Source organism: Peromyscus eremicus, chromosome 20 (genome assembly GCF_949786415.1).
Source record: "Peromyscus eremicus chromosome 20, PerEre_H2_v1, whole genome shotgun sequence".
Classification (NCBI taxonomy): Eukaryota; Metazoa; Chordata; class Mammalia; order Rodentia; family Cricetidae; genus Peromyscus; species Peromyscus eremicus.
The window spans coordinates 15,968,793-15,990,508 of record NC_081436.1 but is presented as its reverse complement, the minus strand read 5'-3'; the positions used below and the strand labels follow the sequence as shown (position 1 = coordinate 15,990,508).

Here is a 21,716-nt window from a genome sequence, read left to right as displayed (position 1 = left end):
TTACCTCCACCAACCAATCCCTAACCATTAGAGTCTCCTACCAATCAGCCCCCAGACTAATCTTCTCTCCACCAATCAGCACCAGATTAATCCCTCCTCCCTGGAATTCCCCTAACTCTGCTTAAAAGGAGCTTGTGATCTTCTTTGGGGGTAACTATTTGCCTCCCCAACTATTGGAATCAATAAATGCTCTTGCTAAATTGCATACGTGACTGTTGGTCTTTCTTGGGGGATTCTCTTGGACCCTAACAAGAGCACAATGGAGAAGGTTCCCCACAGAGAACATGAAAAAAGAGAGAGGCAGCAGAGGAGAACCAGATAACAAGAGGCCTTGTGAGAGAGGCCACACAAGGAGGAGACAAAAATCCCCCTTTCCAAGCTTCTCTGCCCTGAAACCGCAACTTTCAAAAGTGCCCAGCTCCTGTCTCCTCCACTCAAACTGGTACTGAGCAATCTTGGGTAATGGTAACTTAGTTTTCTGGAAATTTCAGCGCATTGTGAAGTCCCAGGATCCTCCATGAGCCCTGGACACTGCCACAATTAACCAAGAGAAAGAGCATTTTATTCCCATTGCTGCAGGAGCTTGAGAAAGAACTGAGTGCTGACCATACTCCTTCACAGCTAATGTGGCATTTGCGTTCTGATTCCATGTCAACAAGGGCTAGGTAATTACACACGTGAGCCAGTGCCGGCAAGTCCATGTGAGCCCGGACCAGCTTATAGCCACACCGTAGATGGAGAATTCACCAAGTGCAGATGCGATTTCATTAAAACGTTCAGCAATTCAAAGTAAACAAGACCCAACCCCCGAGGCTCTGTGTGGGGCCAGTTCTGCTCCTCAGACGGCAGAAAGCTTGGAGACGGCTCAGAAGTTAAGCATGACATTTTCAGGTGAATTATAAGAAGAAAATGTTTTTTATTTTTCTATTTAAAAAATGAAGAAGAAATTTCCCTGCGGGCTGTTTACATTTCTAAGCTGGAGAAGAAAACAAGCAAACTCCACAAAATGTCACTGACAGTTTCTTCCAGAATGGTCATTAAGACTCGTGTTTTTATTATTACAGTCCTGGTACGTGTCAAGTCAGCTCTGGGAGTAAGGAAGCCGTGGCCTTGGGTGACAATCAATGTTTGCCTTCGTATTTCTGTGGAAAGAGAAGTCTCTTCTGGACCCAAGGTCTCTGGATCTGTGGTTCAGCTTTCATGACATCTGGAGATGCCTGGTGATCCTGATGTCCATCCTGTAGGGAAGATTCTCAAACCCAATGCCTCAGAACAGGATCCCTGTGACACCTCCTCAGCCTGCCTAACACAATTTGCAAGTATTCACATCTTCCTCCCTCTCCAGGCCAAGGAGGACAGACTTCTCAGTCCCCTGCAGGGAGTAAAGCTGACTGATGAATTTGGCCAGCTTCTGGCAGAAGTAAATGCAGTTTCTTTTATTTTCCTTGCTATCCATTAATTCCATTTATTTACTTATTATTAATTGAGTTTCAAAGTACCAGGCTTCCTCCTGGCTTTCCCCAATTCTCTCCTCCTCCCATCCCCACTCAGTCTGGTCTAACTCGAACATTCCCTTTTCATATCTATATAACTGTACATAGCATATATTCTGCTACCGTTCCCCCTCCCCTAAAAGCCTCATTTTGATAACCCCACACACACACACACACACAGGCTGCTTTCTGGTTTCCTGGCCTAAACAGATTCACCCCACATAGACACACACACATAAAAACTGGAAGTCAGCTTCTGCACATTAGAAAGAGCATGGGATATTTGACTTCCTAAACTTAGGCCATCTTGCTTAATATTTTCCAGTTCAACCCATTTTCACATCATTCCTTAAGCTTCTCCTGGATGTGACTAACTAAAGACTGTATTCCAGATGGACCAGCTTCTAAAAGGCAATACCTACCTCATGCAGAAACACAGAGAAATGGTGTGGATGTGGCCCAAAGGCCTACCCCTAGCATGTTGCGAATGCGCTAGTTATTTTTTAACTCCCAACTCGACACAACCTAGAGTCATCTGAGAAAAGCTTCAGTTGAAGTGTTGTCTAACACTTTTGCCTGTGGCCATGTCTATGAGAAACTGTCTTGACTGACATTTATGCAAGAGAGCCCAGCTCACTGTGAGCATCACCATCCCTAGGCTTGTGGCCCTGGGCTTTTTGTTTTGTTTGGTTTGGTTTGGGTTTTGGTTTTGGTTTTTTGAGACAGGGTTTCTCTGTGTAGTTTTGGTGCCTGTCCTGGATCTCACCCTGTAGACCAGGCTGGCCCCGAACTCACAGAGATCCACCTGCCTCTGCCTCCCGAGTGCTGGGATTAAAGGTGTGCACCACCGATGCCCGGCATGCACCACTGATGCCCGGTGGCCCTGGGCTCTTAAGAAACTTAGCTAAGCATGGGCCAGAGAGGAAGCCAGCAAGCAACCTTCCTCTATGGTTTCTGCTCCAGGTTCCTGTTTGAGTTACTGCTATGACTTCCTTCAATTATGGACTATGACCTAGAAGTGTAGCCAAACTTTTCCTCTACTTGCATACTGAGAGATATGCATGCTGTCCAGCTCACTAACTCCAGGGAGGTCTGAACCTTAAGAGGGGGCACCAAGGATAGGGATGGAACAGTGCAGGTACACTTTCAGTTAGATATCAATATCAGAAGCCACCAAGAGAAGCTGAGAAACACTCCAGAGCATAAGAGATGGGAAAGAGAGTTAAGTCTCCATTGGACCCTGGATTAGGTTCCCAGTCAGTGTTTGATGGGACAGCGAGTAGATCAGGCTGTGGATAATATCCTGAAGTATGTCACTGCCAATCTGCAAGGGTCAGAGAGAGGATCCCTCCATCATAATCCACATGCCCAGAGGAAAGGCAGCCAAACCAAGTCTGCTCAATGCTAGGCAGGCTCCTCGGACCCAAGACAGGTCAACCAGATCCACTTGGCACAGAATTCATGGAAACCCTCATGGAACACCACCTTGGCTCTAGACAACTTTGAAGCATCCCTGTGGCTGATCAGGTTGGGGAAACAGTAAAAATGGATGAGGTTTTTGAAAGCCTTTCATATGTAAAGAGGGTCTAAACAGTCATGAGGGTGTCAGACCCAAAGTGAGGTCCGCCTCCTCTCTCTCTTTCCCTCTTTTCCTCCTTCCCTCCCTTTCTCCCTCCCTCCTTTCTCTTTGTCTTTCTTCCTTTTAACTTTCCTCCCTGACTTCCCACCTTCCTCCTTCCTTCCTTCTTCTGTTCTTCTTTCCTTTCCCCTCACTTCCTCTCTTCATCTCTCAACTTTCCTTTTTCCTTCCTTTCTCCCTTCCCTCCCTCCTTCCTCATCCCTCCATCTCTCCATCCCTTCCTCCATTTCTCCCAATCCTCCTCCATCCTGCCCTTCCTACTTTTCTCTTTTTCTTATTTTTCCCTTTATTTGGCTCACAGGGAAGCCACACAGTAGCATATAGAAAAAACACACACAGGCATCTTGGTTGCCATTCAGACTCAACAATCTTCAGGCTCAATACTTCAATTATCTGAGCCCCAGTTTCCCATTTGGGACAGACATGCCACAAGCAGTTGGGAACATGAGTGACTCGAGATATGAAATCCTGGTCCTGTGCTCTGGACCTTAGTGACTGTCATTTCCCTACACCCAGCATGCTGCAGGCAGGATGCCCATGTCCTGGGAGCCCAGTTTCCCAGGAAGCAGTCAGGGTTGCAGGCAGGTTTTGAGGCAAATCTGCTGGGTAGATGCAGGACTGGGTTTTCCTAAGACTGTGGCTTTCTGCAACACGAGCTGCTCCAGGAACTGTGCCTCTATCTACAGACTCTCAAATGGAGGAAAACCATCTGAACAAGAGTGACTCTGAGCCTTCCTTCCGACTTAAGCAAATGGAGTTCAGTTTTCGATTTGCAAATTCCTCCCAGGATTTAGACTTAGGAGTCACTTGGCACAGTCCTGCTCTTAGAATAGTTTTCAAAGAGAGAAAATGCCTACAGCAAAAATTCTCAATTCCACGGTGTCTTCCTTTGCTTGCTCTCCCCTGGCAGGGAAGAACTGAACTCTCTGCTTCCCTCTCCTTCCCAGTGCCTCCAGCCTCCTCTTTTAATGGGAAAAAAACCCTATTTCCCAGCACTCTTGACTCTTGTCTTCATCCACCCCTACCCAGTAGATGAAAGCAGGGGATTTCCCTACAGGTGTGGCTACCAAGAGAGGAGACTCATTCTCTACTCTGCGCCTGTGGCTAGGGGAGCAGCCTCTGAAACAGCAAAAGGAAGGCTGAGAGACTTCAGGTCCTTCAGGAGCTGAAGGAAGTGCTGGGGGGAGCTACACAGGCCTGTGGTGGCTGCTGAGGGTGCGTCCACTGAGGGCCACACACCTGCAAGGGGCCAACCTTCAACTTGGCCTGAGGAAAATCTTTTATCATGTTTAGTGCAGATATCTAACTCCTACAAAGAGGTCTTGGAAGACCCAGAGCACTGGCATGATGGGTAGGTAGGGTGTCTGTATCACCATGATTTCTGTCCTGGTCTACACATAAATGGTGGCAATGGTACTTCACCTCCTTGTATCCTCCCATTCAGGGACATTTCCTGAAAGGAATGAATAAGAACAGAGGGGAAAAATAACAGGGTTCTACATGCCTCCAACCCTGGGAACGGACACCTGCTGTGGTGGTCATTCTTGGTTGTCAACTAGACTATATCTGGAATGAACTACAATCCAGAAATGGAGGGCACACTTGCAATCCAGATCTTGAGGCAGGAAGACACACCTTTACTCTGGGCCACACCTTCTGCTAGAAGCATATGTAAGGACGGTGGAAGAAGGAAGGATTCATTCATTTTTCATCTGCTTGCCCTCACCTTGTCAGCACATCCATTCCTTCACTGGTATTGGAGACTATGTCTTTGGGATTCCAGCAGATTACAGAAAACTAGCTGAGACACCCAGCCATGTGGACTGAGCAACTACTAGATCCTTGGACTTTCCATTCACAGCTAGCCATTGTTCATTGTTGCACTATAGCCTGTAAGTCAGTCCAATAAATTCATATATATAGATATATAGATAAAGATATAGATATAGATATACACACATATACATATACCTATATACACATATATGTATATGTATATACCTATATACACATATGTATGTATGTATATATATATATGGAGGAGGAGAGAGAGAGAGAGAGAGATTCATTCTATAAGTTCTGTGACTGTAGAGAACACTGAATAATACACCTGCAGAACTCACAAGATCCCTCTCTATCTCCCCACACTGAAGAGACTGAAAGGGGCTGATCCTAGGGTCCAAGGGTCTTCAGGAAGAGGTCTGAGCAGTTATCCAGACTACACAGAGAGTAACAGGTTGGCTCCTCCTGGACTGCTCCCCAGTTCCAGTTCCCTGTCTCAGCCAATACCACAGTGAATCTCTAGACATTGCCCATAACACGTGCTCCTCTCACCCTACATGCTCTGCCCTTCTTCATCCTTCCTTGCTCCTTCTGCTCATCATCTAGTCACTCCCAGCTCAGAAAACAGTCCAAGGCTCCAACCTCTCCCTTTTCCATCTTGCAGTTGACCCCCCACATCCCTATGGTATCCAGGAACACCCTATCCCTCCCATCCTACCCCCCTCCCCGGATACGAAGATCCAAGGATGCTCTTATCTCTATAATGAAAGAAATCGTGTTTGCATGCAATCTGTGTCTACCCTCTCTCAGGCTTTAGACCCTCATCACCTGATGTGATGTCGCTGCCCTGTAAGCAGGAGCTACATTGTTCTGGGGATAATGAGGAGGAAGATAACAAAGTCTACCCAAGCTTAGTACAGAAGGACAGTCTGTTGAAATGTTTGGATCTGTGGTTGGTTCATTCCAAGGGTATAGAACAGGAAGACATATTCACCCTGGGCCACTGAGCTCAGTCACATGGCTGGAACTACCACCTCTCTGCAAAGGCTTCTTAACTTGACTATGTCAACCACACATCTTCCTGTCCCTCTTTCCTGTCTCCTCCTCCCTACTTCTGTTCTCTCCTTCCTTCCTTTTCCTCTTTCCTCTTATCTTTCCTCTTCCATATTCCTTTTCATTCTCTCTTCCCTCTTTTCACTCTTCCCTTTCTTTTTTCTTTCTTCCCTCCATCCTTCCCCCTTCCTTCCCACTCCTCTCTCTCTCTTGGCAAAAAGCCCTTGGTGGTGTCAACTCCGCCCTCACCTCATCCCTCATCTTCATCCCAGGGGTGATATCTGCACTGAAGTACACTTAGTGATGTGGGAGAGGAGCCCTGGATGCACAGCCAGCCCAGGACACCTACCCAGAAATCTGCCACATCAGGGGAGATCCTCCTCAGCCTGCAGCACTAAGTGGTAGGCCCTTGCCCAGGAAGTATGGTAAGAAGGAGGAGATTATGGAAGGTCCCTGGGGGCATTTTGTTCTCATAGGACCCACTCACACACATGCATGCACACACCTGTGCACTCACATACACACACTCACATACGTGCATGTATTGACACACACATGCACACACATATTCGTGCAGATTCTCATGGTCACATATTCATACACACTCACACATTTGCACACATACAGCTTTCACACATGCAGAGATGCACACACTCACACATACAGAGGCACATATTCATGCATGCACATGTGCCTCCGGATGAATTAACTGGAGGAAGAACTACCCATGTGGGTGTTCCGTATAATAATTACAATCTGGTATTTGTCAGCTTTGGTCCCATGGGAAAACAGGTTATGATCTCTGAGCACTGCCCCAAAGGAACTTTGTTCAACGCCCATGGTGCTGTAAGTTCCTGCAATTTCTTCCTATGTTAAAGTCCAGAGCAAAGCACATGGTAAGCCAGGCACAAGCCTCAGAACCTCCAGACCCACAGCTCATGCTGGGATTCGCTCTGGTGGGGCCGGGGACTGACCGCGCATCTGGTCATAGCCTGAGATGTGATGCTCCGACAGAGTTCCCAAGGGACAATCTCACTCTGAGGGAGGTTATGAGTTCCTCCTGAGATGACCAGTTGAAGAATACCACATGGAAGTAAATGAGTATATAGAAGACAGTATTCAGTTTCAGAATGACAAAATAAATAAGAGGTGGAGATGTAAATATGTGTACATGTATATACACATACATACATACATGTGTATTATCTACATCTACATATACATATCTGTGTGTATTAATATCTATATCTATTTATCTATCTATCATCTATCTATATATAGAGAGAGAGAGATTAAGAATATTTGTTTAACTATGTAAAGATGTGTTGCTGTTTTATCTTGCCTGCCTAAGGTATCTGATTAGTCTAATAAAAAGCCAAATAGCCAATAGGGAGGGAGGAGGTATAGGAGGAACTTCTGGGCAGAGAGAATAGTAGAAGGAAGAATTTAAAAGAGACACCAGGGGCCAGACAGACAGACATGGAGGAAGCAGGAAAGTAGGACATACAGGTTGAAAGGTAAAAAAAAAAAAAAAAAAAAAAAAAAAAAAAAAAAAATCCCAAAGCAAAAAGAGCCAGTAGGATAAATCTAAGCTAAGGTTGAGCATTTGTAATTAAGAATAAGTCTGCATGTCTTTATTTGGGAGTCGCTTGGCAGCCCAAAGAAAATGCCAACTCCATCTAAGAGATATATAAACTTATTGAGTAGTTCCCATTTCCCAGAGTTGCCTAGGGTACTTGGTTTTTTTCCTGATACAGTGGGGTGGCCCTCTGGTAGGTGACAGTAATGGGGGCAGCTTGTCTGAACACAGAGCTTGGTGGGGATTGGGAAGAGCCAGTTAGAGAAAATTCTGTGGGATGTGTTCCAACATGCTCTATACATGCATACTCAGTTGAAGGACCTGTGACTGGGGACCCTGTGACACTATGGTAGCAGTGTCGTATTCTCCCAAGGACAACATACCAGCCTGTGCCAGCCTGCATCATCATCCTGACACAGAGAATAAGGATCTGAGGATGCTGGGACTTGATTTGGCTCGGACGCTTTGCGTTTTACAGCTTCCCCATGGATGCTATGTGCAGGCTGATTTGCTGAAGGCAAGACATTCCAAGGAAACAAGCAAGATGAATTTACAAACAGGCTTTGCCACAGATTGAGCTTCATGGATCTGCACGATTTCCGATCTGCCTGCAAGTATCCTGCCAGTAGTACATGGACACAAAATATCTTTGCTTTGGGGATAGTAAAATGGCGGAGCTATTTTCTTCCTGGCCCTGTACTATTTCTGTGTAACTCAGGCCTGATCTCACTTGCATTTCCATTCTTTGCCTTCAGACAGCCACTGATGGCTGGAATCCCAGAGACAATTGCCCCCAAGGACATGACATAGATCTGTCATAGCAGCTTCTCATTTCAGTAGCTTCTCTCTTGCCCCAGCTCCCTCTTAACCTAAAAGAAACACAGGCCCTGACCAGAGAGTCTTTTGCCTTCCCCATTTCCTCCCACCAGAGAACTTTGCAATTGTTCTCTGTGGAACCAGAAAGACAGGAACCTTACCTGAACCCAGGAGTCTTTCTGTGAGCTGCTAAAACATGGCAGACCCTGCCTGAGATGCTGTATGTAGGGGCTGAAGATGAACCAGAAAGTGTGAAATCAAATTTAAATCACCTCATCAAGTAGCTGTGACCTTGAACTTTCCATGCATTCATGTGTTTTGAGGAAGGAAGGTGAAGATACTTGTCCCTCCCAAAGACAAGCTCTTTGCTCCTGCAGCAGATATCCAAGGAACATTCCTGGGAGAAGACCTCAGGACAAATCAGATCCAGAGCTTTTCCAGTGGAAGAGAGGAGACCTACCAAGGGACATGATACCTCACATAGTTCTTGGTTATCTGAGAATCCAGAACAAAGACAGTCTTCTGCCACATGTATGTGCTTCTGATCCAACAGTACACTTGGCTGGCTAGGTAAACGCTCTGGGATGAATGGCTTGCAGGAAACAAACATGTCTAAGGAAAGAGATACTGGAACCAAAGAGTGGCAAGGTGCATTTGTAAGAGACACAAAAATCACTAAAAACAGCTAAGAGCTGATGCTGAGCTGTAACCCCAGTGGCTTCTGGAGGGAACTCCGGTCCCATGGCCAAGCCAGACAGATGTTATAAAGGATCCTGATTGTCAGCAAACTTCCCGGCTGGGCCTCTCTTTCTGTCTGGGACTCTAAAGCGAATCTTTTGAAACATAAGTCTTGTGGAAGGGGCCTCTTCACATTGCCCTGCCCCATGTAGCCCCCCTATTCAGAGCCTGAATTGACTTAGAGGAGATAATTACCCATAGTACCTAGCACCACTTCTCTTACAGTACATGGGAGTCTTTAATACATGGTGACATTAAACATGGCGTAACCCAGATGGGTGTCTGTTGGTAACTAGAGTTCTCCCAGTACCATTAACACCCACCTATTCCAAAGCCAAGCCGGAGCACAGCTGACTCGCCTTTGAGATGTTGTGTGCTGTTGCCCTGGAGACGCTCCTCCGCCCCGCCCCCACCACCACTCCTTGGTTTTAAGCTTAATTCTGCAAAAACATGCAATTCAGCTGGCAGGAGCTTTCAGATTTAAATATAGAGATTAGATTAAATTGGCGTTGAAGTGGCGTTTGAATTGAAAGAGCAAGAAATGAATAAACTCTGGGCATGTTAAGGAATGTTCTGGGGAGCAAGGCCTGAGCTGGGCACTTTCTTCCATGTCAAGTGCAGCTCAGTTTGGCTTTGGTTTTCAGGGTTTCCCTAGCACGGGTGTTGTGACCTGTTTAGGGGGAGAACTGGTTTCGGTTGACTTTCAAACAAGGACTCTGAGCTCAACTTGTAGAACTGAATTTTCTTTTCAGCTGGTGTTTGAGGGCCTGGAAAACTAATCCTTCTCTCGTCTTCTGTATCTCTAAACTTGGGGAGGTTTTTAGGATATGCTTTGGCCAACAACTGTAGCAGAAACAATGTGTGAATCCTGACACAGATCTCATAATATCTTGTACACTTCAGCAGATATCAGGTAGCCACAGGAGGAAGAGGGGTGCATGGACCAACTGTCCTCCAAGCTCAAGGCTACCATCACCTGGACAGGGCTATTAAATGCCAGCAGCCACTGTCACATGCGTTTGGTAGCCAGGTCTCATAGAACTGCCTAGCTGCCTGCAACCCCATGGGGAGATCATAGAAAGGTAAAATGAGCACATAACTCTTAAGACTTGGAGCTTTGGGGCGTCTTCTTGCATGTCAGGGGCTGACTGTTTTGTGGTCTGGCAACAAAGCCTTAGATCATCTTTGCTGGCTGGAAGTAGTTTAGAGGGAGCTCTTACTTTGAATCTTTATTTAGGACATAGGGTGATTTCTTGTTCAATAGGGAGTGCCTCTGTGTGTGGATCCTGTGGATTTCAGCTCTGTCCATCCTCTGAGTGCTGTCCCCTCTCCAAGCATTGCAGATGGTAAAGGGCTCCTGAAAAATCAACATCTCCAAGTCTAAGTTCCCAGGGATTGGGAGATCCTGCCCAGCTCTGGTTTTTCTGAACACTGAGTGGCACTAGGCTATGGGTCAGGTTCAAGACCTCAATCTTCCTTAAAGGGAAACCCAGGTGTTTTTGTCTAGGTCATGGTCACTCACTTGATGTTGTCAGCAATGCTTAGAAGAGGACACAGTGACAAACATATGTCACATGTTAGGGACTTATGATAATGCATTGGCTCTAATCACAGCTTGAGGAAAGAGCCACCTGGGAACAGAAGACCTTTGGGGGTGTGGTTACTTATTCTAACTCTAGAAGTATTGGGGTGATCCTTGGTTTTAAAGTGCCTGAAAAGGGGGATCACAGTCTTGAGCCTCACTCATGGAGTTGTACTGTCCTGCCAGTCACTCAGCTCCAAATGGCCTCCATTTTTTTCCAAAGCAATGATGGCGGCACATCCTCCATGAGAAAGCCCTATGCACAGACCTGGGGGACGCACTGAGATGATACACATGCCAACATCTGGAAGACATAGTTACTGTGACGGTGACCGCTATCTTCCCTTCACGAGGCAGCTTCCATGCGCAGGGCTGGGTGGCATCTCAAGATGATTCAAATTCCAAGCTCTGTGGTTCAGCAGCCTCCCCCCAGGCTTACATTGGACATAATGTCTGCAGCCTTCCTTTCTACACCAGGTTCTGTCTCCTCCCATGGAAATGAGCCACTTCATAACAAGAACATGGGCAGTGAGCCAGTGTCTGAGCCTGCCCTTGGAGTCACAGAGAAGCACCTGAAAAACTCAGAAGGATGGTTTGGCCCTTGTACTAGTGAACTTCACACTTGTGGGGTGCTCAGGGCACCACGCATTGCCTATTTGTAATCTCATCCAATCGCTCAAGAGCCCTTCAAGGCAGATGGTGCCCTCCTGCCTAGAGATGGCAACATGGAGACTCTGAAGGAGCAGAAACCTGCTGAGGTGAAGAGTAGAAAAGAAGGACCCGGGTTTCAACCCCGATAAAGAGAGCAGAGGCACTCATTAGCGGTAGGCTGCTGGTGGGAATTAATTCACAACATAGCTCTTTTCCTGAAAGAAAAAAAAAAAGCCTATTCCTTTGACGTCTTTCTTGGAGTATGACGGGGCTGTCGCCAACAGAAAGCACATCCCATTGGCACAGTTTTTGGCAAACAACAAATCAGGAATACGTGGAGTTTTCAGAATCCGAAAAAGCATCTCAAAATGATTCGGTAAAGCACATTTTTTAATATCTAGTGTGCTTTATGAGGGTGAATGCACTGAGCTAATGTTCAGGGACAGCCACCTACCATCTGCCATGGGGGAGCCCGTGCCAGCCAATAGACTGACATGGCTGTCAGTGACATGCAAGGAAGCAGCTCAGAATAATCCTACAATCACATTCAAGCACTGTGCATTTCTGCATTGGCCACTGGGATGCTTGGGTTTGCCTTTCACAACTTCCTGGGATAGTCCTGGGAGACTCCAGACACTATGGAGCATGTTCAGTTCACATGAGCCACTCCAACTTTGCAGTCATATTTATAAGTATAAGATATTATTAGTGAGTTTCAGAACAGCGAGCCCTAATTACTGCTCAGATGAGCTGCTTGCCTTTGACATTATGATGGAACTAGCATCCTGCTAATTCTAAGTTTAGTTACAAGAAGTCCCCCTCTCACTGCCCCTGCTACTCTAGATGCCTGGGATGAGTGACCGTGTCCCCCCATCTCAGTGCCTAAAAACTGAGAACCTGTTGCCTGTCTTTTGTTGCAGTGGTGGGATTGCATACTAATTAACATGACCTTCCTGATCCAGCAGAATCACTTGGCAACTTGCACACACCTTGCCCAGATCCTGGGGAGTGTTTCTGACCCAGCAAGGTAGAGGGCATGCTTGGGCCCTGGGGACACCTCCTCCCTGCAAGTGACATTGTGCTGTGATTTCGCTGTTTCATGTTGTGTCAGTGCTGTGTGCAAGGCCATCTACTTGGTGTTGAGGGCATGTGGAGAATGAACAGAAATGCTGGTCTCATGGTGGTTGATGAGGTGGGGGCAGATGGAGTTGAACATGGCGATGCACTGGAACAACAGCACTTTATTGGGCCTCAGCAAAGCTCAGCTGTCACATGGCATAGGCTATACCTCTCTGAGACTCACTTGTTCTTTTTGCTGGGGATGACCCTCTTCTGCTTGCCTCAGGGACAGTCTAACTCTCCCCTCCTTGGAGCTGGGCTGGCCTCGATGACTTAGGGACCAGCATGATGTAGAAGAAATGACCTGCTAGGTATTCTAAGGCTAGTCAAACTCCGGGCCACATGCCTGAGTCTCTTGGCTTGCTCCTGGAAAGTCCAGAAATGAACCCCAGGTGGACACTCCAGCACTTCCCAGCTGAGCTGTCTACCAGCCATGGAATGGGTGCCTTTAGTGGCAGTCCAGAGGATTTTCAATTGCCTATAGCTCCAAGCCATTAACTGCATTTGGTGGGAGCTCGATGGGGGACAGAATCTCTACCCAAGCAGCCCCAGGGGCTGCTGGCAGCCACCCAGAGTGAGCTTTCAGCTGGTCTGAGTGGTTGACTGCTTTGGGTTGGGTCTCATGCAGATGACCCCTCTCTCTGCCTGTCACCCCGACCTCCTCATCAGTCCCTCATTTACAGAGAGGTATTGGCAAACCCAAGCTGTAGCAGACATTGTGGATGGGTATCAGATGTGGCAATGGCTAAGCAGAGATGTGACATTCTGATGGCAGCCTTGATGTTCCAGGCAAGAAAGCTGAGGGTCAGTAGAGACCCCCACACTGCAGCTTTGAAGGACAGACAGGGTAGGTTTCTTAGGCTGGAAGTGGGAGAAGGATTAGGAGACACTGGCCAGGCAAGGCTCAGCTTAGCCTGGTCATTCTCTATCTCCTTCTAACACCACACATGGAATTTTTAAGTAGGGGCTGACTTGTGAGAGACAGCCGGTGCCTGAGCTGAGGCACTCCACCCAGACACACACTTCCTGGCAGATGGAGCTGCTGTCAGCTTCTGACCATCCCCTTCCACTGAGGCAGGATGACTGGCAAGCTCCTCTCTGGGTTCCCTATGCTGTGGGCCTCATACTTCCCAGACCCTCCCAAGGACTCAGCCAGAACTACTTCCTGAGTGGCCAGACTGCCACCAAGAGCTGCCTTCAGTGGCCACATGTTCTTCAGGCTTGTATCCAGGCCTGAGGCACTCCAGAGCCATGCCGGGATGGAGAGCAGAGGGTTGGTATTCAAGCATGTTGTGGTCTGCACCACCGGAATGGAGTCAACACTTTTACATTGGCCATGGTACTTTAGGAAAAGCCCCTTGCACCAGCTCATTATTGCCCAGAAGTCTTCAGGCTGAACATGGCAGATCTGGAGAAAGATTACGTCCAGCTTTCACTACATGAACTACTGGGGTGGGCCAGTAGTGGAGAGATTGTAGGAGGCATAGAGTTTGTGGAAAGGCAGATTATCTCTAGAGGGTGACCTTGTAGAGTTCTTTGCATGACATAGAGAGATAAGAGAGGAGTCATCTTGTCAGCACAGGGGGCCTCTCCCAAGTCCCTCACCTCCAACCCCACTAGACTGTCCACTACTTCCTCAGCCAGCATTACATCCCTCTGCCTGTCAGCTCTGTCTCTGAGTGGGCTGCCCTTGCCTTAATAATAGGTTCTCCTGACTTCCATGAGTTTTCCTGCTCAGGAAACACTGCCCTGGATGCTGACCTGGCTCTCCAGACTCCTCTCCTCCCAGAATGGAGCTCCTGGACCAGCTGATCATAAGAGAAGCAGTCTGGCCCAAACCCAGCAGTACCCTGTACAGTAAGGCCCTGCCCATCAGTTCCCTCACCACAAGGAAGAAGGCTTAAGCTGTGTTTTCCACCCTAGGAGCTACATCCTCACTCCATGCTGCTTCTTACTAAGTCCTGGGACAGGGACAAAGACTCCATCCAGTAGCCAAGCCATCCAAGTCCTGGAGGGACAGCATGACCAGAAGATGGGCTGTGGCCAGGCTTGCATCAGGAAATCCTCATGTAGGAGCTGAAGTCCCATCTTTCAGCCTCTGCAGACAAGTATGCCCAGCTATAAGGGTCACTTCCCCTCTCCCCACCCCCACCCAGATGTCAAGCAGGAAACTGCAGCTGTTACAGTCCCCACCCAGAAAAAAAAAAAAAGACAGGGTAGACATGTGGTCTCCAGGTGGAAGCTGGCAAAGGAGGGAAGGACAGAAAAAGGGAAAAAAGAGGGTGGAGAGAAGGTCCTCTGCCTTCCCAGACCACTAGCCAATAAACGTGTAGCTGCGGCTTTAATTTAAGCACTTTTGGTAATAACTGACTTTTACATTTGTCAAACATTGCATGAAGTGGGTTTGAGTATTATGATAAAATGTGGGAAAATAAAGGAACACTCAACTGTTCATTAAACTCTAGAATGTTCTAACATCAGGGTAAGTAATTTCAGGACAAATTAAACCAACCATCGGATGAACAAACATTTCCTATGCACAAAGGAAGAAAAGTGGACAGTTGAGTGCATTCAGTCCAATAAGAGAGTCATGTCCAAGGAAGAGGCAAGAGGGAGCCCATGCCCTCTGGTAAGGGATTTTATTAATGTTGCCAGCCCTTTGTTAAATGTTGACGAGGTAAGGGCAAGTGTGGAATACTATGGGTACTGCACACTGATCTAGTAAGCAGGACACAGTGAATGACTCAACAGAACACTGACCCTGTAAGCAGGACACAGGGCACACAGGGCACACAGGGCGAACGTCCTGAAAGAATGGCTGAGTGGGAGGGTACAAAATGCCCTGGAGGCAGCAGCAGGAGCTGGTCTGTAAAAGATGACAGTGCTTAGGAGTAGATGTCAGGTTCCAGCGCTGAATCTAACAGCAGCTGTTAACACCCGCCCACTTGACGGTCTTCTCTGCCTGGCAGCTTGAGAGAGCACAGGACAGAGGCTAGCTGACAGTAAGTTCCTATGAGACATCAGTCTGACTACAGTACTAAACATGATGTGTGTGTGCACACACCACACCATCCACATGACACATAACAACACACACACACACACACCCCACAGACCCCACATAATACCATCCACATGACACATAACAGAACACACACACACACACAGACACACACACACACATACACACACACCCCACAGACCTCACATTAATACCATCCACATGACACATAACAGAACACACACACACACACACACACACACACACACACACATACATCCCACAGACCCCACATTAATACCATTCACATGACACATAACAGAACTCACACACATCACAGATCCCACATCAGCACCATCCAATGACATGCACAGATCTCTCTCTCTCTCTCTCTCTCTCTCTCTCTCTCTCTCTCTCTCACACACACACACACACACACACAGACCACACATCAACACTATCCACAAGATCACATACATCTCATACGCATTCCACTTTACACACATATACACACAGAACCGCTCAGTGAGCCCCAAGGTGAGCATTCCTGTGGCTCAGCTCTTCACTCAGATGGAGCACACAAGCAGAGGTGACCACAGACAAAGTCCCATTGGGGACCCATGCTCACCAGTATCTTCCCTCTGGCTCTCAGAGCCCAGGGCTTCTCAACACATGTCTAGATCAGTGTAGGGAGGGAAAAGCCAAGCTTTTGCTTCAATCCCTCTGAAGGGAAACAGGAGAACAATATGCAAGATGCTGTCATTGGGGGCACATCTCTGCACTTCTTTTTAAACTTCAGTCCAAGCCTGGTATCAGCATGTGAGCTGGTCTAGTTCCTCCTCCACACTGCCCCTTGGAAGGAAACTCCTTCTCCAGAGTCAAGCCAGCACCCAAGTGTCACTGTGAAGGCTGAAGTTCAACCATGAGGTGCCCATTGTATTCCAGGTTTCCATGGCCACCTGAAGAGGTAGCTCCACAATTTCTATTAAGCACACAAAAGCCCTGGACCTAACGTCAGATGACTGAGCTAAATCCTTAAAGCTGTGAAGCTGAACCATATGATCTTGCCAACTATTCAACTATTTTTGGACCTACCCAAATAACAACATCATGCAGTTCAAGCCAGTAAGAAAGGGACAGAGCCAAGATTCAGGCTTGGATTTTCTGAATATTGAATTTAACTCTTAATGAGTATATAATTAATGCTCTTACAGTGGAGATCTTTAATTCCCCCACTCAGCCCCGTCTTCTTCCAGACCTATGTTGTTGGAGTGCTCCTAAGTCCCCCAAGTACAGACTGAGGAAGATGCAGACTCTAGGATAGCAATTTAAGTCAGCAGAGCTCTGAAGTCCACAGCCTGTTGTGGTAGGAACGGGCAAAGAGGTAGGAGACCCCAGTTCCCAACAGCTGTGACTTCTCATGGTTTAGCCAGCTTGTCTCCTTAATATTTATTATATCTATGACTCAATATACGTTGTTATCACTTACAAGTGTGCAACTGGGCACAATATCACACAGTGTGAGAGAAGGGTTGGTGATATCCATGTCAGTCTTTGAGTCTCTGTTCTTGGTCCTCATGCCACATGATCCTATCTGCTTCTCAACTCACAGGTCAGGATCTCTGATGGAAGGTAGAGTTTTCTCTAAGAAGGAAGTGACCAGCTTCACCAGCAACAACTCTTGGAGGACCGCAGGGCCCTAAGCATGCCATTGATGGTGGCCTGCTCTGCTCCCCACCTACAAGTTCCAGAAGCATCTATTATGTGCACTTTACTCTATCTTCCCCAAACATGGTCCTGCTTCCAAAAAACTCAATGGTAAATGCTTCCGGCAATTTGCCAGTGATCTTGTCACATCTCAGAATACACCAAAGCCAGTCCCACCCTGAGCCTACAGAAACGGCCTTTCGAAACAGAGAAGTGATATTCCCAAGGCTGACAAGCAACTTTGAATGTAATATCTGTGAATACCGTGATAATTGTTTGTTTGTGCCACCTTGGGAGATGACATTTGCAACCCAGGCAGATCCAAACACTGTGGATGTGTGTGATGAAGTTCCTGCAGGTTATTTATAAATGATTCACAAGAGGCAGACCCAGAAACTGAAGATGTAAATGGGGAGAAATCCTTGCATACTTTCCTGTCTCAAAATCTGAAGTTTCAGGAAAAATGTGTGGAGTCCTCTATTGGAATTATATGGAGACAGCTCCTCCCGCAAAAGGCTTATTATTGTTGAACCAAGACCTCTGGATATATACTTTTCAGTGTGAAGTTCTCTTATCTTAAGGGAAAGGTGTTGGGCAGTTATAAAGTGAGTATACAATGCATTTGTCATCACTATTGTCTTCATTGTCATCATCACCCTTAACACTATAGCCATAACCATCACCATCCTGTCTTCTCCATTCTCACCATCAACACCACCATCATCACCATCCTCAACAGTTATCATCACCATCCTCATCAGCATCATCATTACCATCATCATCACAATCATCGCCATCATCACTATGCATCATCTTCCCCTCCACCATCATCATCCCCATCAACGTGGCACCACCACAATCATCATTAGCACTATTGTTGTCCAGGCCATCATAATCACCAGCATCCTGCATCACTGCCATCAACCTGCAGGGGGGATGACATAGTTGCTGTTATTGTCCCCTCAGTTAATGTTTTCTGAAAGAAAGGAAGGCTATCTCATCATTACCTCAGACATGGATGAGACAGTTTTTTCTATTAGAAATTCTCTCGCGGCTGTGTCAGGATGCATCACTGAACACAGCATTAGGGAGGCCAGGCACCCATTATGGCTTTCTTTATCTATGTCTATAAAGAAGAGTCAACATAAAGCCTCCTTCAGCCACCACAGCAGGGCCCAGTCTGCCTTCACTGGCTCAGTGGAGAGTACTACAAGTCTTCTTGGACATGACCATTCTCTTGTTCTCCCCTGTGCCCTAGAACCAGACCTGACACATTGACAGGGTTAGAAAATTTCTCAAAATAACAAAGAAAATTATGCCTATCACTCAGGATGCTGAGGCAGAAGATCATGTGTTCAAGGATACCTGAGCTATACAAGCTATCTCAAAAAACAACAACAGAAAAAAAAAAAACACAGAAAGGCAGGGAGGGGGAGCATCATGCAAATGTCATCTCTCTGCTTCTTTACCGGGAGCATGCCCTGGAAGGAGGAACAGGGATAAAAGACAGAGGGATCCAAGGGAAAGTATCTAAAAGAGAAATTGTTGGCACCCCTTCCCTGTGTCCTAAGGAGCTAGGGGCTGACAAGTTTTGCTGGAAGGTTCTGAGACACCCTGGAGAAGATTAGGCTAGCCCATGGCAGCATTTTTGCTGTGGAGACCCTATGCTCCCACATAGCTTTCTACCAGTGTCCCTGTGCAACCTGCCTCTCAGCCTTATACCTGCGGATGGGAGACCTGTCCTTCAGAGAGGTGGGGTCTGGACACTGTGTTGACCTTGACTTCCAGAGGCTGATGATGACTAAATGTCTACCTGACTTCACCAGGCAGGTAGCCTCAGCCGCACATGGAAGATTCCAGAGAGTCACTTCTTGGTCATTCCACAATTAGCCTACAATTCAATAAGAGATAGAGGCAGTGGTTCCAAGAGCTAGCTCTTGGGGACCCACCAAGGGAACAGAACTCCAAGGAACTACCAAGAGCACCCACATGAGGGCACTAGGAGCCACTTACAGGTGTTTGGATGACCACGGGGAAAGACTTACTCTTGACAGGTGGATAGGGGTTCACGGAGGACACACGGCCATCTTCTTGGGCTACCTAGGCAGCTTCACCCACCTATAGTGAGAGTCACACTGAAGTCCCAAAGTCACCAGGAGGCAAAGGCCGGTCAGGAGGTGATGGTTGCCTTGTAGAGGGCTCTTCATACTTGCTCTGTCTCTGCTAGATGGAGTGGAAGGGACAAGCTTTGCTAAGTGCCAGGAGCATGGAGGGGGACCCCTACTTGCCAGAAAGTATATCTCTATACAGCCAGAGGAAGCAAATGCTGAGCCTCTGACGCACAGCAGTGATGCATGCATGCAAGGCAAAGTTCCACCAGCTCACAGTCTCCATCCTGCGAGACACAGAACAAAGGACCTTTCAGTAGCAGGTGACAAATGCTAAAAGCCCAGCCATCCTAGAACAGGAGGAACAATGGAGACATATCTCACTGGATAGAGAAAGGCTTGACAGCAAAGAAGGGTGCTGTTGCCACCACCAATGCCTGATTTACTGAAGAGGAGGAAAGGCAGCCTCCAGGAGGGGCTTGCTGCCAGCCCCGTAGCTCACTCCGCAGATCTCAACGCTGGAGGCAGAGCCCTGAGCAAAGAGGAACACATTAGGAGCTTTGGTGACACCAGGCAAGAGCAGTGGCCAACACCCCCAGACAGGACAACCCCTGGGAGCTCAGAGGAGGGAGGGGATCGCAGAAGCATGGATAGGCTCAGTATGAGGGGAGATGGCAACTTCACATCTCAGCAGTGAAGGTGTCTTAGTTAGAGTTTCTATTGCTGTGTAAAGACACCATGACCATGGCAAGTCTTATAAAGGAAAGCATTTAATTGGAGCTGGCTTACAGTTCAAAAGTTTAGTCCAGTATCATCATGGCAGGCAGACATGGTACTGGAGTGATAGCTGAGAGTTCTACTTCTAGATCCATAGGCAGCAGGGAGAGAGAGAGACACTGAGCCTGCCTTGAGCTTCTGAGACCTCAAAGCCCATCCCCAGTGACATACTTCCTCTAAAAAGTCCACATGTCCTAATCCTTTCAAATAATGCCACTTCCTTTGAGCCTATGGGGACCGTTTTCATTCAAACCTCCACAGGAGGGAGCATATCCACTCCAGCAAGAAGTGTCAACCGAGAAGATCACTACACAGATTTTAACTCAAATTGAGTCCGTCCTATCTACAGACAGGGTGACAACCATGACAGTTATGTCCTGTAGAAAGATTTATGCCAGGGGCCATAGAACCAGACATTTGGCACCTGTCCATGAACATCTGAGTAGGCTGCAAATTTTCTGCTGAGTTCTACTCCCACAATCCATCATGGAAGGAGTCCCAAAGGTTGTCTTTTGACCTCCACAAATGCACATGGCATACATGTTACACACACACACACACACACACACACACACACACACACACACACACCATACTAATAAATACAAAACTTTTAAGTGAAACTTTTGAACAGAAAGGTCACCACAGAAATTACATGAATGATTAATAAATAGAGCCAACATTTTTAAGCCAGGAGAAAATAAAAACAAAAATCACATGACATGCCACTAGAATCCCCACAAAAGGTAAGCAAAGGCAGGAAGTAACTTTGCCATGTAGAAGGAATGGTGCAGACGACTTTAGAAAACAGTTTGGCCATTTTTTCTGAAAGTCGAGTCTATACTTTTTACCTGGCCCCGTTGTTTCCAAGAGAAATGAAACTCTGCCTCCCCAAAGTTTCCTTCAAGGTGATGACAGCATTAATCTCGAGTCATGAATTAAAACAATTCAACTGTTAACCGACAATGAGGTGATAAAAACATGCAGCCTGTACAATGGAATATTACTGGGCTGTGAAAAAAGAGAGAGCTATTGATGTTTGTGATGCCACAGACAATGTCTGATGACATCACAGGAAGTGGAAGAAGCAGGATGCGAAAGGCTGAAAATCGTGACTCCTTCACCTGGCACTTTGGACAGGGCTGAACTATAGACGTGAGAAAGATCAGTAGTTGGCACAGGCTGGGCATAGACTAGACTGCCTGACACCCAGAGTCTTGAGGATTTGGGGGCAATGACTGTTTTGTAGCTTGATTGCTCTGTGGTTATGTGACTATGTATGTCCCCCAAATCCATAGAACTGTAGACCTTAGATGGTGAATCCCACGGAAGTAAAGCCTGTCTGTGTTCATGACCTTGGGAAATAAAGGAACCTCCATAAGCCACCTTACTGGGATACTCGAGGGCTGTGGGGTTATTTCATTATGACTGAGGATGCTGCTCCGCATAGCCAGCATTTAAAAGGGCAGAACTAAAGAATGGTTAGCACAGGGTATGAGAAGCCCACTGGCTCCTGCTGAGTCCTTTGCTAACCTTTATTCTCTCAACCTCTTTGGAGCTCACCACCTCTCCATGGGGCCTGGATAGCCTGTTCTTTGAGGTTAGGCAGTCCAGTGCACACTCAGACCCTACTCAGAGTAGTGCCTGTGTGCTCCAAGGCTCTTCACACTC

The 21,716-nt window shown here is 47.1% G+C and overlaps 1 long non-coding RNA gene across 1 annotated transcript; it reads right to left on the bottom strand.

The window, feature by feature from the left end:
- Positions 1-1,022: 1,022 nt before the first annotated feature.
- On the bottom strand, positions 1,023-21,051 carry LOC131896908 (uncharacterized). Its single transcript, XR_009375546.1, has 4 exons — positions 20,897-21,051; positions 19,206-19,383; positions 18,883-19,051; positions 1,023-1,238 (listed from the first exon to the last, which is right to left on the bottom strand). It is a non-coding gene; the product is annotated as an uncharacterized LOC131896908 (long non-coding RNA).
- Positions 21,052-21,716: the final 665 nt, after the last annotated feature.